This window comes from Meles meles, chromosome 7, assembly GCF_922984935.1.
Source record: "Meles meles chromosome 7, mMelMel3.1 paternal haplotype, whole genome shotgun sequence".
Lineage (NCBI taxonomy): Eukaryota > Metazoa > Chordata > Mammalia > Carnivora > Mustelidae > Meles > Meles meles.
The window spans coordinates 24,572,793-24,600,483 of record NC_060072.1 but is presented as its reverse complement, the minus strand read 5'-3'; the positions used below and the strand labels follow the sequence as shown (position 1 = coordinate 24,600,483).

The 27,691-nt window shown below is 38.3% G+C and overlaps 1 protein-coding gene across 3 annotated transcripts in view; it reads right to left on the bottom strand.

Moving 5' to 3' along the window:
• CDK17 (cyclin dependent kinase 17) overlaps positions 1 to 23,228 on the bottom strand; it is a 116,133-nt gene extending 92,905 nt beyond the window's left edge. The window contains exon 1 of one of the 3 annotated variants that reach the window (XM_046010837.1): positions 22,678 to 23,228. The gene's annotated coding sequence lies outside the window, so the exon portion shown is untranslated. Of the gene's footprint in view, positions 1 to 22,054; positions 22,191 to 22,677 lie in introns of those variants that run through there. The other 2 variants (XM_046010835.1, XM_046010836.1) reach the window with 2 other exon arrangements.
• Between the last annotated feature and the right edge of the window lie 4,463 nt (positions 23,229 to 27,691).

Here is a 27,691-nt window from a genome sequence, read left to right as displayed (position 1 = left end):
TATTGGGACTACATGAAATTAAAAAGCTTCTGCACAGCAAAACCTAAAGGTAACCTATGATATGGGAGAAGATATTTGCAAATGACATATACAATAAAAGGTGAATATCCAAACTATATGAAGAACTTAAAAAGCTCGACACCCAAAATCCAAAAAATCCAATTAGAAAATGGCAGAAGATGCCTGGGTGGCCCAATCAGTTGAGCATCTGGCTTGGTCCTGATCTCACCAGTCATGGGATCCAGCCCCGTGTCCAGCTCCATGCTCAGTGGGAGTCTGCTTAGGTATTCTCTCCCTCTGCCCCTTCCCCTGCTCATGTGCTCTCTCTAGAATAAATAAATCTTAAGAGAGAGAGAGAAAGAATGGGCAGAAGAAATAAACATTTCTTCAAAGAAGACATTACAGATGGTCTACAGACTCATGAAAAGATGTTCAATCACCACTATCATCAGAGAACTGCAAATGAAACCTACAATGAGATATCACCTCCCACCTGTCAGAATAGCTAAAATCAACACAAGAACAATGTGTTGGCCAGGATGTGGAGAAAAAGGAAACCTCTGCCCTGCTGATGGGGATGCAAACTGATGCAGCCACTGGAATTGCTGAATCAGTATACTGTACACTTGAAATTAATATAACACTGTATGTTAACTACCTGGAATTTAAATAAAACCTTAAAAACCCAAAAACATAAAAAATAAATAAATAAAACACACCTGGATAAAACAAGAAAAAAAAAAAAAGCTGCTGCTCTAAGGACATTTTCTACCAATCCTCAAATCTAAAATCTGGTCTTCTAAACTGATTTACTCACTAGAATTAAGTGGGTTATATAAATGTAAAGTTTCTGGGTTTCACCATATTATAAACTCCTTAAGGACAGAAATATTTTTTTTTAAATCTTTGTGTCCCCCCCCACCCCCATCCTATCACTCCTTATCCCCCCAAAACTGGTTATATCAAGCAAGATTATTTCTCACTGCATCTTTCTAAATTAATGCTATACTTTATCCTTAAGCATATTAAGGATTCTACAGTCCCACGTCACCTCAAAATGAACTGTTCAGGAAAGTGAAAAGATCAGACTTTACCACATGGAGATAGATGATGACCCCACTAATGTAAATATACCTGTGAGGCTCAGCTAGTCATTCACTTTTTTAAACACCTCCTAACTCCAACAGTAAGAAATTTAAAAATCATTATGGGACCTTGTTTTAATAGAAAGAGATAAAAATATTTAGATATTTAAAAGGTCATATTCATATAAGTACAAAAAGAATGAAACTTTAATTCCCTTCAAAATTAGCTAATTAATTCTATTCACATGATACATTTTTCAATTACCACAAAATAATTATGTATTGTCTTCTACAGATTTTCAGGCTCAAATCTCACAAAATCTCCCACTTTGTAAATATTCATAGGTTCACTGAGAATGTTCTTAGCCATGCCCGGCACAAGGTAAATATGAATTTACTCTTTATGTTTAAAAAAAAAAAAAAAAAAAAGCATGTAGGCAACTTCTAAGATTTCTCACCAAAACATATCTGAACTGACTGTGCTACTCTGTCACTGATGACACAATGACAGTTTATTACATTTTTTAAAAAACTAGCTCTTTATTAAAGCTTTTATAAGACAAAGCCTACTGGACAGTGACCAACTTTCCTTACCAACAGTGGAAGATCTGGCAAGATGTTAAAAATGCCAGGTCTCCAACTTTTTGGTAGTTTTTGTTTCTATGAAGTGCTAAATTAGACTAAGATGAAATGAAGAGAAAAGAAGGCAAAATGTGCATACCCATTAAGAATAATGACTTTTTAAAAAAAGATTTCCTATGATAGAGAAAAATATTTTTAAAAAATTACAGTAATGTCTGCATTAGTCAGAATTCTGTTAAACAGGATACTGTTCAAAAAACAAGAACAAGGGGTGCCTGGGTGGCTCAGTGGGTTAAAGCCCTGCCTTTGGCTCAGTCATGATCCCAGGGTCCTGGGATCGAGCCCCACATCAGCTCTCCGCTTGGCGGGGAGCCTGCTTCCTCCTCTCTCTGCCTGCCTCTCTGCCTACTCATTATCTCTGTCAAATAAATAAATAAAATCTTTAAAAACAAAAACAACAACAAAAAACAGGATACTGTTCTTCAACCTGAACAGCTCCCTTAAAAGGAATTAAAGAGATTATAGTTAATAAAAGATTCTAGTTAATCAAAGATGAGTATATGGGCCTAGATCCTTTCTTCTTTGCTTCATTATTACTTAATACCTGTTCAATCTTGTTCCTCAAAAGCTGAAAGGTAACATATTCCTACACTTAATTAACATCTGGTGAAATGTGAATTACATACAACCGCAGCACTGGCTGACCAAGGGTTTACGGCATTCGGGAAGTTCATCTGGTTTAGCAAAAATTGAGACTAAGCCTAACTCCATTCAAATCCTGACTCCTGCATATAGACACTGGGGAAAGTTAGAAGTATGACATTGAGAAATCCAACCTTAGTTATTCCCTCTTTGGAGAAGAAAATAAACTACCTCAAAAAGGTGAGAGATATAAATCAGAATGTATGGACTATGCCTAGCATAATGTAGGCATTCAACAAACGTTACTTCTTCCACTATTCACTCCCAAAGTATTAACACCAAATATATGTACTGTCAATAAAATCGCAGGCTATACACCATTGACCTTTCCTCACAGTCAAAATGAGAGATTAACTTACCAGGCAATGTGGGAGCAAGTTAGTAAAATTATTTCTAAGAAAATATTCTCAATTTCAAATAACTACTCTGCAAACAGAATTTCCCATTAGGCAATTCTTATGTAAAGAATGTCATGATAAACTGACTAGTTCTGTGAACAGTCTGTATTTTGTACAAGCACAGAACTACCAAGTGAAAATTCATCGCTAGGTCAATAGGTCTTTCTCCACCTAGATATGTAAGGCCTTTGTGTTCTGAACCTGCTAGTTTTCAGCCACATCTCCAGAAATCACATTACTATATCCTGGTTTTCTTCCAACCTCTCCAGCCACTCCGTTACAGGTTTGCACATGCATGTGCGTACACACACACACACACACACACACACCACATATAACTATTAGGCACTAGAACTTTTAAAGCCAAAGTCTTTTTCTTCTCACTCTATACTTCCCCATCAGGCAAACTTATCTAGGTACATGGATTTAATATAAACAGTAACTTCCAAATTTCTATCTCTGATCCTTTTATAGCTCTTTTCTCAGCTGCAGAATCCTGTATCCTACTGCCATTTAGGTATCTCAGACACCTTAATTATCAAAGTTAGGCCTCATTCTTTAGGGGAAATCATTCAATGTCAAACCTCTCACCAAGAAAATATACTGAGTAGTTGTTCCTAAGAATCATACTTTTTATAATTACATTTTCAAGTTTATTGTAGTTCTGAATGGGCAGTGAGAACTGAAACCATTTAAACCCAGACTTTACAGTCTACATTAACATCACTATTCAGCTGTCCTGGACAACGTGACTTTACTATTCCAGGAAACTCTTGTCTAGGCAGATAAGAGTTGCAAATAACTTCATTGTTCATTTCAGGAACTTCCCCCAAACCCTATATAAACCAACAGCAGACTATTCAACTTTTTAATAAATAGCAGCAAATGATTGTTCACTTTCCAAGATATTTCGAAAATCTTACCTCAAAACCCTTGCTTTGCTGTATCAATCCTAAATTATTACATCGTGATCCCAATTCTAATCACATCAGCTCCCGCACTGAAATAGCTGTCTTAAAGACTCCAAATCCTCAATAAACACCCCAACTTTGCTCTTCCTTCATACTTCGCTATTCTTTTTAGTCACACACCCTTCCCTTGCCCTAGCAGATCCTACCAACTCTGTCTGTAAAGACAGTTCTCTGTTTTATGCAATAAACTCACCAAGTAGTTTCTGGTGCTATTTTCTAAGTCAACATTCCACAGCACTACCAGAGTTTCCCAAATATCTGAAAATTCAGTTCAGCAATACTAGCTTCATCACAAGTAATGTGAGGAAAATATGAATACCTTTATAAAAGGGCATAAGAAATTATCATCTTACATTAGGCAGTATCTGCTGACACTATTGGTTCCATTTTCTTTTTTTTTCTTTTTTAAAGATTTTATTTATTTATTTGACAGACACAGATCACAAGTAGGCAGAGAGGCAGGCAGAGAGAGAGAGGGAAGCAGGCTCCCTGCTGAGCAGAGAGCCAGATGTGGGACTCGATCCCACGACCCCGAGATCATGACCTGAGCCGAAGGCAGCGGCTTAACCCACTGAGCCACCCAGGCGCCCCGGTTCCATTTTCTTAATGAGTTAAAAGAGATATCTGGCCCACAAATAAAATTTCTAAATAATGCCAAATAAAGAGATTACAATCAGAGCAGCCACAAAACAGTAAGAAGTTCTGAGGACAACAGAAGGTAAATCACAGACAGGTTTAATAACTGAAGCAGAAATCTTAGGAGAAACAGGATGGGGAATAAACTGAACATGAATAATTCACAACACTAATAATCAGTAGAAGAAAAAAAAAACCTGGTAAATTTACTACAATAGTAAAAAGAAACTTAAAAGGAATTTTCATTAGTGTAAAATTATTTTTAAACCATGATATGGAATTAAGACACAATGAAATGCTTAATACATTTTCCACAGAGTTGAGACTTTTTAGTCCACCAAGAGTAAAATGTATAAGCATTTCTTTTACTATAAATCATTTAAAGCACCTATAAGCCCACAAGGATGCTTACAGGGAGTAATTTGAAAGAAAGTTAAGCATTCAGAATGCTTCAATGCTTGGGAGGAACTCAAGGATTCAAGTATTAAGATCTAAATGTAGGGGTGCCTGGGTGGCTCAGTGGGTTAAAGCCTCTCCTTCTGCTCAGGTCATGATTCCAGATTCCTGGGATCCAGCCCCACATGTGGCTCTCTGCTCAGCAGGGAGCCTGCTTCCCCTCCTCTCTCTCTGCCTGCCTCTCTGCCTACTTGTAATCTCTGTCAAATAAATAAATAAAATCTGTATTTAAAACAAAAATCTAAATGTAAAAACAAATCCACAAGTACTAGAAGAAAACATAACACTTTTACAATCTTGGAGTGGTCAAGACTTTTCTATGTTTCAAAATCCAGAAATGTTAAAGAAAACATAGTATCACCATATAAAAAAGGAAAACTTTTGCATAAGAAACACTGTAAAAAATGAAAAAATGTGTTTTTTGCAACCCATATTACAAAGAGGGCTAATCTCTCTATAGAGAACACCTGAAACCAAGAAGAAAAGGGCCCAAACCTAACAGAGAAATAAAGAACATGAGAGTTCACAGAAGGGAGAAAAAAGTAAAATGTCCATTAAACATACAAGATAATACTCAACATAATTCATAATGAGAGAAATACAAAAGTCTCAGTTACACCAGTTCTAATCTATCAAATGGGCTAAATTCCAAAAGTTTGACAACACATTCAGCTGGTGAGGGTTTGGGAAAACAAGCCTCTCAAACATTAAGGTACATAATGGCAATGTGGCTATACATAACAGAATTGCAGAAGCATCTATCTTTTTTAGAAAAATAGTTTTAGATTTACAGGAAAATTGCAAAGATAGTACACACAGTTCCTCTACACCAAACACCTAGATTGTGCGATTAAGGTCTTATATTACTATGGTAATAATTGTCACAATTAATGAACCAAAACTGATGCATTATGACCCATTCTATTTAGATTTTACTTTATGTATTGTCATGTCTTAAGCTCCTCTTGGCTGTGACAGTTTCTCAGACTTCTCCTGTTTCAGATGACCTTGATAGTTCTAAGAAGTACTGTTCAGGTATTTTGTAGAGTATTCCTTGATTAGAACTTACCTCATGTTTTCCTCATGATTAGACTGGGATTATGTTTTTTGGGGGGAAGACCACATTTGAGGTCAAGTGCATTTGCCACCACATCATATTATCAACATGATTTATGACTGCTGATGTTAAACATTAGTCTGTTCAGGCTGCTATAACAAAATACCTTAGACAGAGTGGCTCAGAAGCAACAGAAATTTTTCACAGTTCTGGAGGCTAGGAAGTCCAAGATCAAGGCCCCTGCAGAGTCAGTGTCTGCTAAGAGCCCACTTCCTTGTTCACAGATTGCCAGCTCCTCACTGAGTCCTCACATGGCAGAAAAGGTGAAGTGTGAGGTACCTCTCTGGAGTCTCTTATAAGGACATTAAATCCATGACATCCTGATGTAACCCCCTCCCAAAAGCCCCACCTCCAACACGATCCCATTAGGGACCAGATTTCAACATATGAATTATGAGGGGATACATTTGGTTTATAGTATTAATACTGTATATTTAAGTATTTAACCTTGGTGACACAGCCAAGGTCATGTTTGCCAAGTTTTTCCCCATGTCAAGTTACTCTTTTCCATATTTTCCACTCCTTAAGAGTCCTGTTATACCTCTTTGAAGGCTGAGTAGCTACATAAATTATGTAGAATTCCTCTGCGCAGGAGATCTGTCTATTCTCCCCAGTTATTTACTTGCATCAGTATTAGGGATTTATGGATATTATTTTATAATTGAATTATAATCCAATTTTAAAATTCTATTTTATTTTGTTCCTCAAATTATTCTATTATTAGCCCTTGGGAGTTCTTTGAGTTGGTTCCTGTATGCCCTTCACATACCTATTTACTCTATGCATTGTTTCTGTTAGAATACTTCCTAACTTTTCAGCATTATTAAACATTTATTTCCTATCCCAGTCCTAGAATCAGCCATTTTTCCAGAGTTCTGGTTCCTTTTATGGGAGTTTCTAATACTGTTAGTATTAGAAACCAAAATCTGGGTACTAGCTGTGCTCACTGCTACTGGAGTGTCATTTTCTTCTAGGCCTTCCCAGCTGGCAGAGCAAGGAAACATGTACAGATGTATTTATCACTTGACTGATTCTTGTTCTTAGAATCTAAATCATTTATTTGCTTATGTAAGTACAAAATGTGGTATGTATATTATTCATTTGCTATTGAATAGCAAAAGATAACAAAGAACCCAAGTGTCCATAAAGGACTGTGACTTAACTACCATATATCCACAAAAGTAAAATTCGGCTATTAAAAATAAAAGATAGGGGCCCCTGGGTGGCTCACTGGGTTAAGCCTCTGCCTTCCGCTCATGATCCCAGCATCCGGGGATCAAGACCCATATTGGGCTCCCTGCTCGGCAGGGAAGCCTGCTTCTCCCTCTCTCACTCCCCTTGCTTGTATTCCCTCTCTCACTGTGTCTCTCTCTGTCAAATAAATAAATAAAATCTTTTTAAAAAATAAAGGAAGGTTTTTAAGTAGACACTGAAAAAAATTTCCAAAATAAAATATACATGTATCTGTTTATATTTGCAAAAAACACACTGGAAGGCTAAACAGGATACAAAAGGAAATGTCTACCTATAAAAGGTATGGGAGGAAAGAGAGGCTGGAGAAAGCAAAGGGAAAACAAGACTTCTCTGTCTCTCTCTACATGGTTTTAAGTTCATATCACCTATTCAGAAAAATTAAGTTTAATTTTTTAAAAAATATTCAATGCCTACAGAAGTGGAAGGATTTGAAGAGTTCAAATTAAGAAAGGAATGAGGCAGAGAGATAATCATTTGTGATGAGTAAATATAATGAGAAAAGGTACCTCCAACTTGGGAACAATTATGTATCAAAAATTCTTTGTATGCATTAGTAAAATGGAAGTACAGCTGACCCATGAACAATGCAGGGGTTAGGGGCACTGACCCCTGTGTGGTCCAACACCTGTATTTAATTTTTGACTCCCCAAAAACTTAACTACTAATAGCCTGCATTTATTGGAAGACTTACCAATAACAAAGACTCAATTAACACACATTTTATATACTCTCTCTATATATATACATATATATAATATGCTGTATTCTTACAATAAAGGAAGCTAGAAAAAAGAGTTACTGAAAAAATCTTAAGAGAATCAAGTAAGTACAGTACTGTACCTTCCGCCCACCAAAAACTAGGTGTATAAGTGGACCAGTGCAGTCAGATCTGTGAGGTTCAAGATCAGCTGTAAAGTCAAATTTAGTTGACTTTAAAGTACTGAAACACTGCAGCTGTTAAAATTAGCCTATTCTCTGTACCTGCATATAACTTAACTGAATTACTGTTAAATGGATAGTGTTACATGGTTACCTATAGTAGCACAGAGGTAAGGTCTAAAGAACTAAATAATCATTTGTAGAGGTATTTAATATTAATATTTGTATCCTTCACTAGTATGCTAACATTTATACTTAAATAAAAGGATTATTTCAAGTTGTCATAAACTTACTATTTTTATCTATTTCCCCGACAAAACGGTGAAACCATTTGGAAGATAAAAATGGCTGGTTTGCAAATGCACATTTCTAAATGCTCCTAAGAGACAGTAATTTTCATGTCTCTGAAATGAACCAGACAAGGAAAAAAAAAAAAAAGGTTCAAATAGCTCCTTTTAGCATTCCCAAAGTAGGAAAGCAATCCCTTGAAGCTGCTTCTGAAAGATCAACGTATTGCAAAAGGTTGTCCGTTCAACATCCAGATGTAGCTCATTTGTAGCTGTTCAGGAAACTTTCCCAATGACTTCAATGTAGAAAAGAGTACATTCTGCCTAAAAACTAGTCAATAGCTCAATTCTATAGACGAGTAAAACCCAAGCTTCTTACTGGTATAGCTGCATTTTTTATTTAATCTACCACCACCTCTACATGCAACCTTTATTTCTCTATTTCTACTACATGCAAATACTTAATAGGCTGGAGGAGAATAATTATTATTTTAAAAGAATGTAAAACCTTTTTTCATACCTCCTTTTTATATACTGCTTTCATCCTAGGAAGGGCTAAAGCTAATTAAATTTAGCATCATCTCCTCCAGGAAATCTACCTAATACCACTGGCTGAGTGTCATTCCTCCCTTCTCTTCAGGACAACTGCTGGGATGCCTGGGTGGCTCAGTCATTTAAGTGTCTGACTCCTGATTTCAGCTCAGGTCATAGTCTCAGGATTGTGAGACTGAGCCTGGAACTGGGTTCTGTGCTCAGCAGGGAGTCTGTTTGAGATTCTCCCTCTTTCTCCCTCGTGCACTCTCTCAAATAAATAAATCATAAATCTTTAAAAGGAAAAAAAGGACAACTGTTAAGTCCATCTTTGGTGCCAGCATGAATAAATGGATAAAATCATAGGTTACCTAATTTTTACTGAGATGCTCTTTACATGGTAGAACCTGGACAATGAGGATATGGAAGTCTACCCTGATTCCTGATGCAACTCTTACAGATGTACTGACATATCTAGGATTGAAGTTTTATAGTTGGAGACCAGCTTGAAAGAAAAAAATGGAGACACCTATATTACATCTTTTTTGCCTGCTATTTAAAAATAAGTAAAAGCAGAATAAAAATATAGAATATCAAAATTATTTAGAGGAAAAACTGTTTTGCCATACCAGATATTAAGATATATTACATAGCAGTGATAAATAAGCTGAAGCTAGAATAAAAACAGATGGACAACCAAAACAAATTATCTCAAATTAAGAAAAAAAAAAAGTATACATAGCAATATGATAGTAAAAAAAAAAAAAAAGATGGTATCACAAAATAATGAAAAATGAAGCTGTCAAAATTCAGGGAATGGCAATCATTACCTCCTAAGCAACATGAGTGGAGATTACAGAAGGAAAAAAAAAAAAAATCAAGCAATCAAAGAAATCCAAACACAAGCAATAACATCTTTCTACAAATTATCTAAAGCAACTATTTTAGAGTAAATGTGGCACATTACTAGTGGCACTGCCACAACAAGCATTACCTGAAAAGTTTCACAGGTTTGATGTGAGAATTTCACTTCCGAATATCTAGCTACCCTAAGGAAATGTAAAATGAGGGTGAAAGGATGATGTGGTCACATGCTACAGCCTGTCCCAGCACAATTTAAAATAATGAAAAATGAAAAGCAGTATGTTAATTACCAACCACTATGAAACAGTTAAACTTCTTTTGATAGATTGCTATACCCACTGGGGCGCCTGGGTGGCTCAGTGGGTTAAGCCTCTGCCTTCGGCTCAGGTCATGATCCCAGGGTCCTGGGATCGAGCCCCACATCGGGCTCTCTGCTCAGCGGGGAGCCTGCTTCCTCCTCTATCTCTCTCTGCCTGCCTTTCTGCCTACTTGTGATCTCTGTCTGTCAAATAAATAAATAAAATCTTTAAAAAAAAAAAAAAAAGATTGCTATACCCACTGAAAATGATAGCCGTAAGAATTATTTGGGAACTTAAAAAAACTTTTAAAAAGGATCTTAAACAAAAATATTAAACTCTAGGGGCGCCTGGGTGGCTCAGTGGGTTAAAGCCTCTGCCTTCGGCTCAGGTCATGATCTCAGGGTCCTGGGATCGAGCCCCGCATCGGGCTTTCTGCTCAGCAGGGAGCCTGCTTCCTCCTCTCTCTCTGCCTGCCTCTCTGCCTGCTTGTGATCTCGCTCTCTCTGTCAAATAAATAAATAAAATCTTAAAAAAAAAATATTAAACTCTACATATGAAAAAAGACAAAGGGAATATTTGATGATGGTAACCACTGCTAGGGAATTAAGATTATGCCCTATTTTCTACATTATTATGTTCTTATATTTAACAAATAATTTTCAAAAACATAGTAATTGAGGGGCGCCTAGGTGGCTCAGTCAGTTAAGCATCTGCCCTCAGCTCAGATCATGAACCCAGGGTCCTGGGACGGAGCCCCATGTTGGGATCCCTGCTCAGTGGGGATCTGCTTTTCCCTCTCCCTCTGCCCTGTCCCTGCTTGTGCTCTCTCTTGTCTCTCTCTCTCACACAAATAAAATCCAGATAGAAAGCAGTAAGCCACTCAAGTTGTTAAAGTAATTAAATAAGAAGGCCTTTAGACTGAAGTGGGTCCAATGCCTTAGTACCCTAGGTAAGCAAACCAAAACCTAAGCCAGAATCAGACACATGAAAAAATGTTCATCATCACTAGCTATCAGGGAGATTCAAATTAAAACCAAATTGAGATACCACCTTACACCAGTCAGAATGGCCAAAATTAGCAAGACAGGAAACAACATGTGTTGGAGAGGATGTGGAGAAAGGGGAACCCTCTTACACTGTTGGTGAGAATGCAAGTTGGTGCAGCCACTTTGGAGAACAGTGTGGAGATTCCTCAAGAAATTAAAAATAGAGCTTCCCTATGACCCTGCAATTGCACTACTGGGCATTTACCCCAAAGATACAGATGTAGTGAAAAGAAGGGCCATCTGTACCCCAATGTTTATAGCAGCAATGGCCACGGTCGCCAAACTGTGGAAAGAACCAAGATGCCCTTCAACGGACGAATGGATAAGGAAGATGTGGTCCATATACACGATGGAGTATTGTGCCTCCATCAGAAAGGATGAATACACAACTTCTGTAACAACATGGACGGGACTGGAAGAGATTATGCTGAGTGAAGTAAGTCAAGCAGACAGAGTCAATTATCATATGGTTTCACTTATCTGTGGAGCATAACAAATAACATGGAGGACATGGGGAGATGGAGAGGAGAAGGGAGTTGAGGGAAATTGGAAGGGGAGATGAACCATGAGAGACTATGGACTCTGAAAAACAACCTGAGCGTTTTGAAGGGGCGAGGGGTAGGAGGTTGGGGGAACCAGGTGGTGGGTAATAGGGAAGTCACGTATTGCATGGAGCACTGGGTGTGGTGCAAAAACAATGAATACTTTAAGCTGAAAAGAAATTAAAAAAACAAACAAACAAACAAAAAACCCTAAGCCAGAGTCACTGCACAAGAATCTGAGAAAATGAAACTTAAGAACAACCAATCACAAACAGCCCTCTAGGCTTTCCAAATAAGACAACTGCTTAAAATATCACCAATCAAATAATTCCCTTTGTTTCTCTGTCTTCTCTATAAAAACCTTCCCCCTTTCCCACCTACCCTAAGTGGACAGGTAAAAACCTTTGGCTTGATGCTCCACGATTCAGTCAATGTATATGCTAATTAAACTGAAAAATTTTAACAAGCCTCAGTTTACCTTTTAACAAAACTAAAACAAAAAGATACTCCCTAAAAAGATAAAATATAAATAAAATAATTGGAAGATAAGACTTTTATACATAAAGAAACCCCCCCAAAACATGATAAAACTACAAGATTCAAAAAAGAATAAAAAGAGAAAAAAATAAGATGCAATGATGTAAAGTTTTAATCACTTTGCCTACTTTAATTTATATGAATGGTTGCTCCCTTTAACACTGTGCCAAACTTTGAAACAGTGTTTCTAAACACTGCCTTTCACATTTAAAAAACCAAGCTCAGAAACTCCACTTCAGTTGTTCTGGGACAGCACTTCAGATTTTACAACACACACACACACACACACACACACACACACACACACACAGGCATCTAGTCGTTTTTGTTTATTTTTTTTAAAATCACAAGAGTGCTTCTGAAGTTCAAGTTAAGGCCACTGACCTAGAAGAACATAAGATAATAAAAACCTAAAACAATAAATAGAATACACCCAAGAAGACTTCATCACAAAAAATAAAATGCAAAACCATTTTCTTTGTTTGATGGATAAGCTATACGACCAGTTATTCTATTCTGACTTCAGAATACCTGAGTCACACATAAAAGTCATCAACAAGGAAAGCAAATACTGTCTAGACTGTTAAGATGTCAAACAAGCAGAACAGCATAGGTTTGAAGAAGGGGCACAGGGCAAACAGTTACAAGAAAAATTTGGTTGGTGCTAAGAAAAAGCTTATTAATGTGCTTTTCAGGAAGATTATAACAGCGTTATTCCTAATGGGCATTAGATAAGAAACAACAATGAATATCCTACATTATTTGGTCCACTAGTCTACAGCATCCTCCGCACAATGTACCTAAAGCACGCAATACACTCTGATTAGTAACACTGACTTCTCAAATTAGGTGGGAGAAGGCAGGTGTATGAGGAAATCCAGGAGGTACATATAGTTTTAAAAGTCAAAAAGATGATTTTGATTCAACTGTCCTTGTGAATCACTTATTTAACCTGAAGGAATTAACTTGAAGGGATAGATCAGCAAAACATGTCTAGTACCATTACCAATAATTCTTCCTATTATATCAAAGAGTAATATTAAAAAAAATTGCTACTTGGGAGTGCTAACTGCAAGGTTCTTTGCAAAGTGCTTTATATATATCATTTAATTCCCAAAACCCCATGAAGAAGGTTCTGCCACTTCCCAATTTTACAGAAGAAACTGACCCTTAAGAGTTTAAGTAACTAGCTCAAGATCACATGGTTATTAGTTACAGTAGAAGTAGTTTCTTTATGGGGGGGGGGAGAACACATATAACCAATTCTAACTTTATATAATAAAAATGAGAGTTCAGATTTTTTTCCAAAAAATTCTACATAAAATAAAAAATGTGTCAACCATTTTATAGTTTCTTGGGAAGAAAAGGGATTAGAGGAGAACAGAAATGTAAATAAGATTATCTTGAGAAAGAAGGGGGAAACCTATGCTCAAGAATTTATGGACAGGGGCACCTGGTCAGGAGAGTATGCAACTCTTGACCTCAGGCCCTACTGTGGGCATTAGAGCTTACTTTAAAAAAATGTTTTTAATTAAAAAAAGATTTATGAGCAAAAAAATCTACTGCAAAAGAGGTATGACTCCACTGTTACTAAAATGATAAAATGTCACTATATATATCATGATCATGAAAATGTAGTGGATACAAAATGTTTTAATGTTTTAAGACCACATAATAGGTTGAGAAATATGAAAAGCACAGTCTTACAAATTATTAAAAATTCATTTTTAAATGTCACATCTCAAGATGTCATAAGCCTTGATCTCTGATTTCTAAAATAAATCTAGTCCTTACAATAAAACAACTATAACAGAGGTATAATTTTTAAAAATCAATAAAATATCTTTAAATTATAAGTAGACCATAAAGCAGTTTTTTAAATTACAGTAATCCCAATGAAAACAAAATTCCTGGCTAACTGTACACATACTATCAGGGTAACAGAGAGGACTGTAAATGCACTGTTCTATCCTTCTGAGTGCAATTTTGTACTTTACTTCAGTAAATGCATTTAACTCTAGTACTATACACAGCTAAAGAGCTAAATTTCGTTAATTTTATCAGCTAAACCAAATTTTATTTGATACTGACCAGTTCTCAGATCTTTTGAAATAGGCATTTTATTTACATATAAATACTGTAATTTTATATTTCCAATTTGTCTAAGATAACAAGTTAGTACAATTTACATAAAATTAAAAAGGCCCAGTAATGAGAAGTTACTGTCCCTCTAAGTTGGCCTACAAACTGCTTCCAGATTGCTCACACACAAATACCACCTACATGTAACAATACTCAAAACTTTTGATGAGTTTTTATTTTCTCCTATATCAGAACTGATTCTCGATTCTTTCAACATGATGACTAATCTGACCCTAATTTACCAGTTCCTAATCCCATCACTTCCTCAACCAATTACACAGTACCTAATTTGGAGGGAATCCCAACAAAGCATGGTCCCTTTGGAGCACAAAGCCAACCAGAAAGAAGAGAGATTTGTAAACAATTAATTACAAACAATGTGTTAAGTACTATGATAAACATAAATGCTAAAGCAGAATCATAACTCCACCAGAGTAAATCAAAGATGACTTCAAAAAAACAAAACAAAACAAAAAACGGATGACTTCAAAGGAAGTGACATTTGTCCTCAAACATGAGAATTTCTGGGGCACCTGGGTGGCTCAGTGGGTTAATGTCTCTGCCTTGGGCTCAGGTCATGATCCCAGGGTCCTGGGATCAAGCCCCGCATCGAGCTCTCTGCTCCGCAGGGAGCCTCCTTCCCCCTCTCTCTCTCTGCCTGCCACTCTGCCACTCTGCCTACTTGTGATCTCTGTCTGTCAAATAAATAAATAAAATCTTTAAAAAAAAATGAGAATTTCTCTCAAGAGTCCCAGCACTATAACACCAATACACCAGTTTCCCCATCTTTATCTCCTAGCACAGCCCATAAATGCTAGTATAACACAGGCAAGTGCACTTCAGACATGGATACATGGATGGACAGACAGAAGAAAGGAAAGGAAGGATAAAAAGACATATACATATAAATGTAAAAAACAATGTAAAACATGAGAACAGGGCCAAGAACAGAACATTCAATTAGTGTTGCTGGGACTTCACATGTTACAATACTACCTCACAATACCACCTCCATTGTATACCATATACGACGACTAGCACAATGCCTAGGACACAACAAATGCTTTAAAATACTGATTATACATACCGCTGAATTGAAAAAACAAAATGTATTACATATAATGAAATCATAAAGGATAATTTCTTAAAAATATTTCAATAAAGGGTGCCTGATCAGGGAAATACAAATCAAAACCACAATGAGATACCACCTCACACCAGTCAGAATGGCTAAAATTAACAAATCAGGAAGTGACAGATGCTGGCGAGTATGCGGACAAAGGGGAACCCTCCTACACTGTTGGTGGAAATGCAAGCTGGTGCAACCACTCTGGAAAACAGCATGGAGGTTCCTCAAAAAGTCAAAAACAGAGCTACCCTATGACCCAGTAATCACACTACTGGGTATTTACCCTAAAGATACAAATGCAGAGATCCTAAGGGGCATATGCACCCAAAGGTTTATAGCAGCAATGTCCACAATAGCCAAACTATGGAAAGAACCTAGATGTCCATCAACAGATGAATGGATAAAAAAAGATGTGGCATATATATATACAATGGAAAACTATGCAGCCATCAAAAGAAATGAAATCTTGCCATTTGCGATGACGTGGATGGAACGAGAGGGTATGATGCTTAGCAAAGTAAGTCAATCAGAGAAAGATAATTATCATATGATCTCCCTGATATGAGGAAGTTGAGAGGCAACGTGGGGGCTTAGGGGGATAGGAAGGGAATAAGTGGAACAAGATGGGACTGGGAGGGAGACAAACCACAAGAGACTCTTAATCTCACAAAACAAACTCAGGCTTGCCAGGGGGAGGGGGGGTAGGGAGAGGGTGGTTGGGTTATAGACATTGGGGAAGGTACGTGCTATGGTGAGTGCTATGAAGTGTGTAAACCTGGCAATTCACAGACCTGTACCCCTGAGGCTAATAATACATTCTATGTTAATAAAAATATTAAAAAATTAAAAATAAATAAATAAATAAAGGGTGCCTGGGTGGCTCAGTCTGTTAAGCGATGGACTCTTGATTTCAACTCAGGTTGTGATCTCAGGGTGGTGGGATGGAGCCCCCACGTGGGACTCCTGGGGCTCTGTGATGAGCATAGAGCCTGCTTGGGATTCTATCTCTCCCTCTCCCTCAGCACCAACCCTCTCAATCTCTCCCCCTCCTCACTCTCAAAAAATTTTTTTTTCATTAAGACTGGCTCAAGGGGCTAATGTCTACTCAAGGAATCCAAAATTTATTTCAAAAATCAATGAAAGGCTTCCTTCCCACCAGAAATAGCAGTACAATAAAACATCAAAATCTGGCATTATGGTGGCACCTGGGTCACTCAGTCGTTAAGCATATGCCTTCAGTTCAGGTCATGATCCCAGGGTCCTGGGATCAAGCTCCATGTTGAGATCCCTGCTCAGGGGGAACCCTGCTTCTCTCTCTCTCCCACTCCCCCTGCTTGTATGCCCTCTCTTGCTATATCTCTCTCTACCAGATAAATAAATAAAATCTTTAAAAAATAAATTAATTAAATTCTGGAATTATGAAAAAGATTTATTTTAAACGTAATACTTAAAAGTACATATTACCTTTTTTTAAAAATATTAGATAACTTAAAGGATAATGCCTCTAAATTTGGAGTAATAAGCGCTTCAACGTTGTTACCTGATTTTTTCATAAATATTTTTTACCAACTTTTAACATTAACTCACACTATTAACAAATATTAACCATCAATTATAAGAACAGAAGGACTAAATATATGTTTGAAGAGACCAAAGTGAGTTAGTAACTAACCTAGAATATAGTGAAATTATTCTTGGGTCCTTTCCCCACTGTTTACAAATATGCATATAAAATTTACAGTATTCTTGAAAGTATTTACACTAACAAGTGCATAAAAAGAAACAAAGATATGGTATTTTAAGGCTGACAAGGGACACAAGGATGATCAGTTGGTATAGAATGTGACTCTTGATCTCATGGTTGTTGAGTTCCAGCCCCATGTTGGGTATAGAGCTTACACTAAATAAGCTAAAGAAACAGAGCGCCTAGGTGGCTCAGTGGGTTAAGCCTCTGCCTTCAGCTCAGGTCATGATCTCAGGGCCCTGGGACTGAGTGCTATATCAGGCTCTCTGCTTGGCAGGGAGCCTGCTTCCCCCTCTCTCTCTGCCTGCCCCTCTGCCTACTTGTGATTTCTGTCAAATAAATGAATAAAATCTTTAAAAAAAAAAAACTCTGATAATTAACTTTTATGACAACAAAACAAATTTTTTTCCCCACTTTAACAGACTACCTTTAGATCAAGTCAATAACATTTTCTACTCTTCAAATGAGTAAGAGATAGGATATATATCACCAATACTAATCTGCAATATTTTCATCATAAGGGTTGGCTTTCAGTGTAAAAACTTATTGCCAATGTATAATATAATCTAATATTTCCATTTTTGGTGATATATAGCTACCTATCAATAAAAAATTAAGAGGCAATATCTGGGAGGTAGCTAGGAAAGAAGAGGTATGGATTAAGAGTAAAGATATGGAAATAAAATACACTAGATGTGGAAATAAAAAACACAAGATCAAAATTTATGCTCTCCTTAAACAATATCAAAACCAAAAACCAATAGGTAATTATATGTGTACACATATAGACAGAAATTTTATCTACCTTAAGACAAAATTCTTACCTAATATTGAAGCAACCTATGCAGCCATGCACCTGGACTATCTTTTTTATGGCATATGCGTAATGCAAACTAATTTTAACCTACATAAAATCAAAATGAGTAAGTAAACATAAAAGTAAAAATGAGAGTAAATATGCAATATAATTATTTTTGCTTTTCAGTACCTATATTCATTTTACTTTGTGCTCAACAACTAACTGATAAATCCGTGATTAAAAATAAATCTACAGGGCACCTGGGTGGCTCAGTGGGTTAAAGCCTCTGCCTTCGGCTCAGGTCATGATTCCAGGGTCCTGGGATCGAGCCCTACATCGGGCTCTCTGCTTGGCAGGGAGCCTGCTTCCTCCTCTCTCTGCCTGTCTCTCTGCCTACTTGTGATCTCTCTCTGTCTGTCAAATAAATAAATAAAATCTTTAAAAATAAATAAATAAATCTACAAATATTTTCAGTATCATTTTAGTACCTTTAATTCATGTTGAGCTATAAATATGTCCTCATACATTTTGTTTAGATCAATTTTTTTGTGTGTAGTGAAACTAATTCGATGGAATTTAAATCTAATTTTGATGAGCTTAATTTACAATTTTTTAGTTCTTGCTATAGTAGACACTTAACATGAACTTTTTAACATCACATCCCCATGGAGACATTGTAATAAAGCAGTTTGAACACTGGAACTGGAACCTCAGCTTCACCATAGAGGTAGAACCTAAGAGACAATTAATCTAATGCATCTGTATCTTTATTTGAAAAACAGGCACAATACTCATATAGGATGTGTTTACTATGGGGATTTAACAAATTAACACCTGGCATGGTACCTAGCAAAAGAATTAAGTTTAATTTCTTTCACATGTTTATATCAAAAAATAATTTTAAGAGGAGACTTTGGGGAGGCAAGATAATTTTCATTCATCCCAATATGCCATGGATTTGTAAATCTCCCTCCTCACACACAGTATTACCATGTTACTGCAGAATGTTATTCATAGGAGGCACCCCCCATTAGATTTATTGGTAGGTATTTATTGGTTTTCCAAGTTGGCCAACAGAGAGGAAACAGGCCAGGAAAGGTAAGCCACACTCAGATATATTCAATACAATTTCCTGGACCCTGGCAATTACCCTTTCCAGGTCAAATTTTGCAGATATTCAAGACTGTCAACTAAAAAGGCTGGGAACAAAATAATGACAAAGAATCCACTAATGACAGTTAAGAATTCTTGGCTTAATATTGTAAATATCTCACAAAATTTTTTTAAAAAAGGTCTTCTCCAACCCCCCACCACTTCCGAGAATTTGCCAAGACTGTAGGTTGAATGCCAGTCAACTATACCTTCCTATTTGGGCAATTTTTTAACCTCACAAATACTATATAAAGTGTAATTTTAAAGGCCATAAACCTATTATTTTATCTGTCATTGAAAACACAAAATGCCATAATCAATTTATAAAGTGCACTTTAAATAAGTTTCCCATTTAAAATTTAAGCAAAAATTACACATTCAAAATTCAAAGAACCTAAAACTAGTCTTTCTTCACATTACATAAAGGAGACAATTTTTAAAATAGATAAAATACTCCAATGAATATTTTTATAAACTGAATTTAACATATAGTGTCCTTTTTCTACAACACAGCAACACATTCTCTAAGTAATTATCCTCCATGGAAGTATAAAAGCTATTTAAAAAAAAAAGGCGCCCTGACATGATGCTGCAATTTTTATAAAGATTAGAGAACAGTAATAAAGATCAAAACGTAATGTCTTATAAATATTCAGCACTATTAGACAATAACCAAGAAAACACCAGGGAAAAATTTTGTGTTCACAGATAATTTTTCCTATATTAAAGGAAATCATCTTCACTTCTGAACATCTTTCTCAGTTGCCATTATAGTTTCTACTGTTCACAAGAGTTGCAGTTGTTTAGTACCATTTCATGAATAAAGAGAAAGAAGAAAAATACTGCTGAAAATAACAGGAAAAACAAAAGCCTCAACAGAGTAAATTATTTTATATCCCATCTCACTGCTCCATAATCACAGGACTGGAGCAATATCTGAAAACTATATACATTAAGAGCTGTTTAGTCAACAACTATTCTGCACTACAGAAAATAAAATTTATTTTTTCTATTTTTTGTAAAACCAATGACTTATTAGAACAAGATTACCGGTGTACAAAGCTACCACCATATATTGGATCACTACCATACACTGAATCAATTATTCCAATTTCATCTTTCCTGACTATCTTTCTCCCTTCAGGTAACCAGAGCACATCTAACAACCTGCACATTTCAAATAACTAACACCTGCAAGTGACCTTATTAGTTTCAAGGATGAAAATAAATTATTTTATAGAAGCTTCTTCTAGTAATAGGAAAATTAGGTTATTAACAAGGCTTCATATTTCATACTTTTTTTTCTGACTGCAAAATGAAAGTAAAAATTTAGAAAATACAGAACCGTATTTTATTCATCCACAGATCTCACCACCCAGAAATCTTCGGTAACTTTCTGGACTTCCTTCCAAGAATTAAACTTCAATAATCTAATTAAATACTAATAAATATATAGGGAAAAAAACAATGTACCTTCTTCATTCTGGCCATTTGATAACTTATATAAAACACTGATTACTAATGATATGACCTAATGATATGACCTAATTTCACAAAGATATCTGAGAAGTGGTGAGGGTGGGGGAGGGAGTCCCACAATTCTGAGACTTGTCCCTAGACTAAAATCCTTTTCACAATCTTTACAGCATCAACATTTTTAATGGCAGCAAGATATGACGGTTCTTAGAATGGTATCAATAGTAACTTCGCTATATCAAACAGGCTGTACTTTTAATTTCTTTCCATTCATAATTCAATGTTTATTTTCGGGGTAAGAAATAATATTTTAAAATAGCTTAAATTCAAAGACTCAACTATTTTCCTTGAACTCCAGCATTCAAACTTTAGTATTTCTGGCCTATGAGACAGTTCACCAGATAAAAGAATAACGTTTTTCTATTCCAAAATTCTCTGTCATAAAAAGCCTATTCCTCAAATATAGCCACATTTTTTCTTTTGTTACAACCATTGTTTATGGAAGTATGCAGATGTTTGAATTACAAAGACTGATATGACTTCATTAACAACAAAAAACCAATGATACTACTGCTAGCCATTTTTTCCCTTAAAATTTGAGACTGAACCTTATTTCTAGCTTCAACGGAGGCTTTTATTGACTCAAGGCATCAAAGATCTTAAAATCCCATTCATTTTCTGCTGCTCAGTGGTTAACAAAACAAGTCTAAAATAGTAACTCATATTTGTTACTTTGACCTTACATAAGCGCCTTTTAAAAGAAATCCCGCAACAAAGACTCAAGAAAGAATCCGCAAAGTTTGAGGAAAGAATTGTCTGTAAGTCGAGCATTTCCTGATAAGTGACAGAAGGTCTGGCTGCCAGGAACACACTGCTGCTGACCCTAGGAAGAGCCAAAACTCGAAACAAAATTTGCCACTTTTGTTACCTAGAAAAATTGGCTAAGAGGTGATAAAGCATAACCAACAACGTGTCTTTAGTGGACGAATCAGTATAAAGAAGGAGCACCACGGATTTCAGCTTTGCTTTTGCCATTTTTGAAGAAAAGCTAATTGTTAGTGGCCATGTGACACTGTAAGATCCCAGAAAGGAAAGGGTGGGAGGAAGAGAGAGGAGTTCAAGGCAGTTCAGGGTCAGAACAAGCTCAGGCATCCTGTCATTAGCAAACGTTCCCCCAAGCTGAAGGCAAAATACCGCTTACCCGAAAAGGAGTGGGTGAAAAGTAGGGGGGAGAATGAAGGGAAAACCACAAGGGAGTCAATGTGGCAGTGAGGGGGTGACAGGAGGCAGGGAATATCCAGCTGAGCTGGGGAGCAAAAGCGTTGGGCACAAAAATGCTGAGAAAAGCAACTGCAACGGAGACGACAATACTTGGCAGGTCCCCATCTTCCCCTCCCCATCAGTTCTTTGGGGTTCCCACACTCACTCCACCTCAGCCCTTGACCAGCACTCAGGGGTGTGACCCGGCAGCGGGAGGCTGCGGTGATCTTTGTCTCCGCCGGCTCCCACCGCGAGGGCTCCTCCTCCGCGCTCGCCACCCGCTCACACTCCCGGTGTCTCCAAGGAGCTGGACGCGCCGCGGCTGCCACCGCCTCCTCGCCCACCTCCCGCGGACTCGCGCCCTTCCTTCCCCTCAGCCGCCCGCGCCCGCGGCTCCTCCCCCGCCGAGGGGAATCTTTGTGTCTCGGGGGACTTTCTGCCTCTTCCCACCCGGGCCTCGCGGGGAAACCGGCCTCCCCCGGAGACCAAATGGGCAGCAAGCACCGGGGAAGGCGGCGACTGCAGGCGCCTCCCGCGAAGGAGCCCGTCGGGTACCCCACCCCACCCCACCCCCGGAAATGCCTCGGCGACCCGGGTTCGCGCTGGACCAGAGGGGCGACAGGCACTCAGGAGCTCCCCCGGCCGCGCCTCCCTCTCTCAACTTCCCAGCCGGGCCTGAGCCTCCGGCGCCCGCCCCAGCCCTCAGTCCCAAGCACCCTCCCGCCCCCTTGGCTCAGGGTCCGCGGGACAGCAGGAAAAGCCCCGCGCGGTAGCCAGCCGCCAACTCACCAGCAAGTGCGGGGGCCGCGTCGCGAGGCGAGGCGCTGAGGGTGAGCGGCTCCGCCGACGCCCGCGGCGACCGGATGCAGGTCCGGGTCCCAGCGGCTGGCGGACCCAAGGCGCCTCCGAGGTGCAGGCCTCCGCAGCCGCCTTCCGGCTCTCGCCTAGGGTCCGGAGCCTTCGGGAGGGGCCGCGGGTCCCTCACGCGTTGCCAAGCCCCCCGGACAACATGGCTCCCGGGCCGCCGAGCCGCGCGGGCAGCCCACTAATCCCCTCGGAGGAGCCCGGGCGGGAGCGCGGCTGGCAGGGAGGTGCCGACGCCCGGCTGAGGCGGCCCGCCCGGACTAGGGCTCCTTCTTCGCTGCGGCCGGACCGTGAGGAGCTCAGGAGACTGCGGGCGGCCGCTTTCGTTCTCTGCGTGTGCGTCGTCTTCTCACTCGGCGGCTGCGGATTGACGCCTCCGCCTGTTCCCCGGAGGAGAGCGAGCGAGCGAGAAAAAAGACTTATATTGAAACGATCCAACCAGCAGCAGCTGAGAAAAGCGAGCCGCCGCGGGAGCTTCCCCCACCCCCGCCTGAGCAGCTCGCCACGGCCAGCGCGACCCCTGCTGGTGGCGGCAGTGGGGCGGAGCTGGCGGTCCAGGGGCGGGGCCTAGAGGGCGGGGCGGGGTATCCCCGGGAAACCCCCGCCCCGAGGTGGGGGCCTTGTTCTCGCCTTCCGGGCTTGTGGGGTGGCGGGAGGGAGGTGAGAGGGGTGCATTGGTTAGGTAGTGCCACTCCACAGCAAGAAATTACCTGGGTAATTCCGCTCCTTCAGTCTTCTCCCACCCCCCAACCAAACAAAAACTCTTGCTTAAATTATCCAATTATGTAATTGAGACACCGATGCCGCAGTTCTCTACCGGTTTTTTAGACAGTTGATGTCAGAGGGTCAGCACCTGATCATGTTCTTTACAACTTTACTCCTTTATTAGGGGTGGTTGGATGGGTAGCTGTGCAGCAGTCATTCACGCACGCAGCATTTATTCATTTAATTTCTTTACATTGTGCTCTTGGCAATACACTAGGTCCTCAAAGAATGGAAGAGTGTAGCTGGGATGAAAGATACTCAGTAAGCAGTTCAAATAAAATTCTGAGCTTCATGAGAAAAGAAATACAAGGTGCTATAGGAGAACAGAGAAGAACTACTGTTGCCCTTGGTTAGGTTTTGTTTTCTCCCCGGGGGGAGGAGGCACCAAGAGGTTGGCCCAGTTTTGTAAATATTTTTACTTTGTTCTTTCCCAGAGGCTAAAAGCTGGTTCAGGAATGAACAGCAGAGTGAAAGTGAAGACAAACTAAAGTAATACTGACCCATTTTTTTCCACTAATAAGGATAAAAGGAGAAACGAAAAACAAACAAACCCCTAGAGGGAGATAATGAGAGGATAGAAAAGACAAGAATGGGGACCGGATGTGGACAACCTAAACAACAACAACAAAAATTTAAACCACATAAAAATCTGCTAAAGTGAGATATAAATATTTTTCCATTTCAATACTCAGCAATAGACTTTGTAAGTTTTTAATGCAACTTCAAATCACATTATGTCCTAAGGATGTCTGATAATTATCTTCTTGGATTCCTGGATGAATCCTTTCCCTCTGAAAATAATATGTCCTGACTTCTTTCTCTTATCTTGTTGGACAAACTTGAATGTATCTACTGTAATATCCAACAAAAATCATACATTTCAGTCAGACTTCTCCCATGTCTCTAAAATTACCAGGATCCATAAATTAGCAACATTTATGCTCTGCACATATTTAATACTTGCTTATCATTCCTATATGAATGCAAATATGGAACACAACCTTTCCTTTAGAACAAGTGTGCTTTAAAAAACAAAACAAAACACTGTTAATGATGCTCTTCCAATTTGTCCAAGTCGGAGAACTTTGTAACATATGAAGAATATAGCATCACTGTTAGATAGCATCACTTTTAGAGGTCTTTCAAAGTTAGAGAGTTAGAAAAATTGGTATTTATATAAGGCCTAGTTACATGCCAAGCATTTTTCACATACTTGTCTTATTTAAAAAAATAATTATCCTTTTTTGGCCCCTTAGTAAGTATTTAAAAGTATTAAAAATCATAATAAAAGTGACTCTACAAAAGGACATCCTGACTTTCACATCGATAATTCCCCTTTTATAGTATTAGATCAGAATTACTCCTTAAGATTGTCCTAATTGCCTCATCTAAAGCTGCTAAAGAGCACCCTTTCTTCTTCCTACATGTTTTATTATCATAATAAACATTTCATAATTAGAACTGAGATAATGATTGTATTGATTTATTTATTCTTTCCACTAAAAAAATATGTACTGACTGCATATGACGTGCCAGGCTCTGTTCTTAGGCACTGAAAATATAGAAGTGAACAAAACAGGCAAGATATTGCCCTTATGGAACTGTTTTCTAGCAATAAACATGCAATTTAAGGAACTCATAAGAACTCATAATCATGAGAAATATAATGAAGAAAATGAAGAACTAATGGAAAAGAAATTGGGCAAAGAGGAACAGGACTTAGAGGGTGAGGTCCAGAAAGACCTGTTGAGCAGCAGAAGCTAAAAAGCCATGGGTTCTTTCTTCATATCCCTCAGTAGTTTATTTGGTCACACAAAGGTCACATGAAAAAAGAAAATGTGGCATATACACACAGAGGAATATTACTCAGTTGTAAAAAAAAAAAAAAGGAAGTGGTACAAAAACATGGATGAACCTTGAGAACATTATGTTAAGTGAAATAAGCCAATCACAGAAGGACAAATGCAGCATAAATCCATTTATATAAAGTATCCCAAATAGTCAAACTCAGAAGCAGAAAGTAGAACAGTGAGTGCCAGGGGCTGAGGAGTAGGTGAAATGGGGAGTTGATGTTCAATGGGTATAAGGTTTCAGTCATGCAAGATGAACAAATTCTAGAGATCTGCCATACAACATTTTGCCTAAAGTTAACAATGTTGTAATGTACACTTAAAATTTTGTTAAGAGGGGGCACCTGGGTAGCTCAGTGGGTTAAAGCCTCTGCCTTTGGCTCAGGTCATGGTCCCAAAGTCCTGGGATCGAGCCCCACATCAGAATCTCTGCTCAGCAGGCAGCCTGCATCCTCCCTCTCTCTCTCTCTCCGCCTGACTCTCTGCCTACTTGTGATCTGTCTGTCAAATAAATAAATAAAATCTTTAAAAAAAAATTTGTTAAGAGAGTAGATCTTATGTTATCCAGTCTTGTCATAATTTTTTTAAAAAGTCACATACAATCAAAATAATGAGTACATTTATTTAGTTACTTTTCTAAAGTGATTTAAAATTTGCCCATAATGTTTTTGGCATGCTAAGTTGGCTATAGACTTCCTTAACTTTGTAAAATAAATTATAAAATTACTTACGGCATTTCCCAAACTATGGTTAATAAATATTCCCTGGCACATGGTGAGAGAAAGGGGTGAGGAAGAATTCCAAGATCAAATCCATTGGGGAAATGCCACATACTTCACCTCCCTTTGGGAAATTCACCACATACATTTGCATATTAAAAATTCTGAGAAGTTGAGATGGAAAGTAATGTTCATTCCAGTTAAACCAGTGTATCCCAAAATGTTTTGACCACAGAATAACTTCATCACAGGATATATATGAACATATTGAGGGAAACGTGCTGATGAGCACAATTTGGGAAACTGCTGTCTTGGAGCATTAGGCATTTACTCTCCAGTCTTGGGAAGGGGGCTCCTTGAAGGGGGAGAATGTGAAGATCATTGAACTTTGGACAGAGAAAGAGTAGAAGGTGATACAGTCAGAAAATCTGTTGTGCTTCACACTTTGGAAATGACAGAAGTCTGGGAAACAAATGTGAAACATACCCAGATAAGATATGGCAAAGAGATTTTGAAGCTTGTTTTCGGTTTCTCTCCATCAGTGGTTCTCAAACAACGATCCCTAAATCAGTGGCAGCAGCAATATCACCTGGGAATTTCTTAGAAATTAAAATTCTCGGGACAGTTGGGTGGCTCAGTGGGGAAGCATCTGCCTTCGGTTTGGGTCCTGCTGCAATCGAGTCCCACATCGGGACATCCTCCTTGCTCAGCAGGAAGCCTGCTTCTTCCTCTGCCTGCTGTTCTCCCTGCTTGTGCTCTCTCTCTTGTTCTCTGACAAATAAATAAATTAAATCTTCAAAAAAACAAAAAAAGAAAGAAATTAAAATTCTCAGGCTCCACTCTAGACCAACTGAATCAGAAACTCTGGGATGGAGCCCAGCAAACTGTTTTAACAAGTCCTCTAGAAATCTGCTACACAGTGAAGTTTGATTGAGAACCTCTGCTCTGTATAGCACCAATACATAACTTCATCTATTTACAAAAACAGTTTCCCACATGTCTGAATTTCTGGACCATTTCCAATTATTATGAGCTGTAAAAAATTCTCCAAGAAATGAGTTAAGTTACCAAATTGGGATAAAGCTTTTTCTCTGGTTTAATTCCCTATTTTGTTAGACTGAACCATATAATAAATCTATTTGCTTGCAGTAAGAGTGAAGCAAAATAAGCTAAGGACAGCAATTAACTATCTTCCCTGTAATATCACCTGGGCAAAATAATTTTACTTTTCATAAAAATGAAACTGCAGATGAGGAAAGAGTAGTATCAAAGGATTTTTTTAACCTGCTTTGAAAACAAAACAGGTAGCCTTACCTTAACATTTAATAAATATTTTGTACCGTCCCAACATTTGCAAAATAAATTTACGCCATTGCATAATGATACAGCTGTAGCCCATCACTTTCAGGGTTAACTACAGAGATTTGACAGACCCAGCGCTATTTAAAAATCATTAGCAAAGTATCTCCATAGACACACAAGCTTCAAATTTGGGGAGAGAAATTTCTTTACTGTCTACATCTAAAATTTCTAATTTGCAGTACTAGATTTATATAAAGGCTTGGTAACATCTGAGAAATTTGGTACAGTCCAGGGAGCATTATA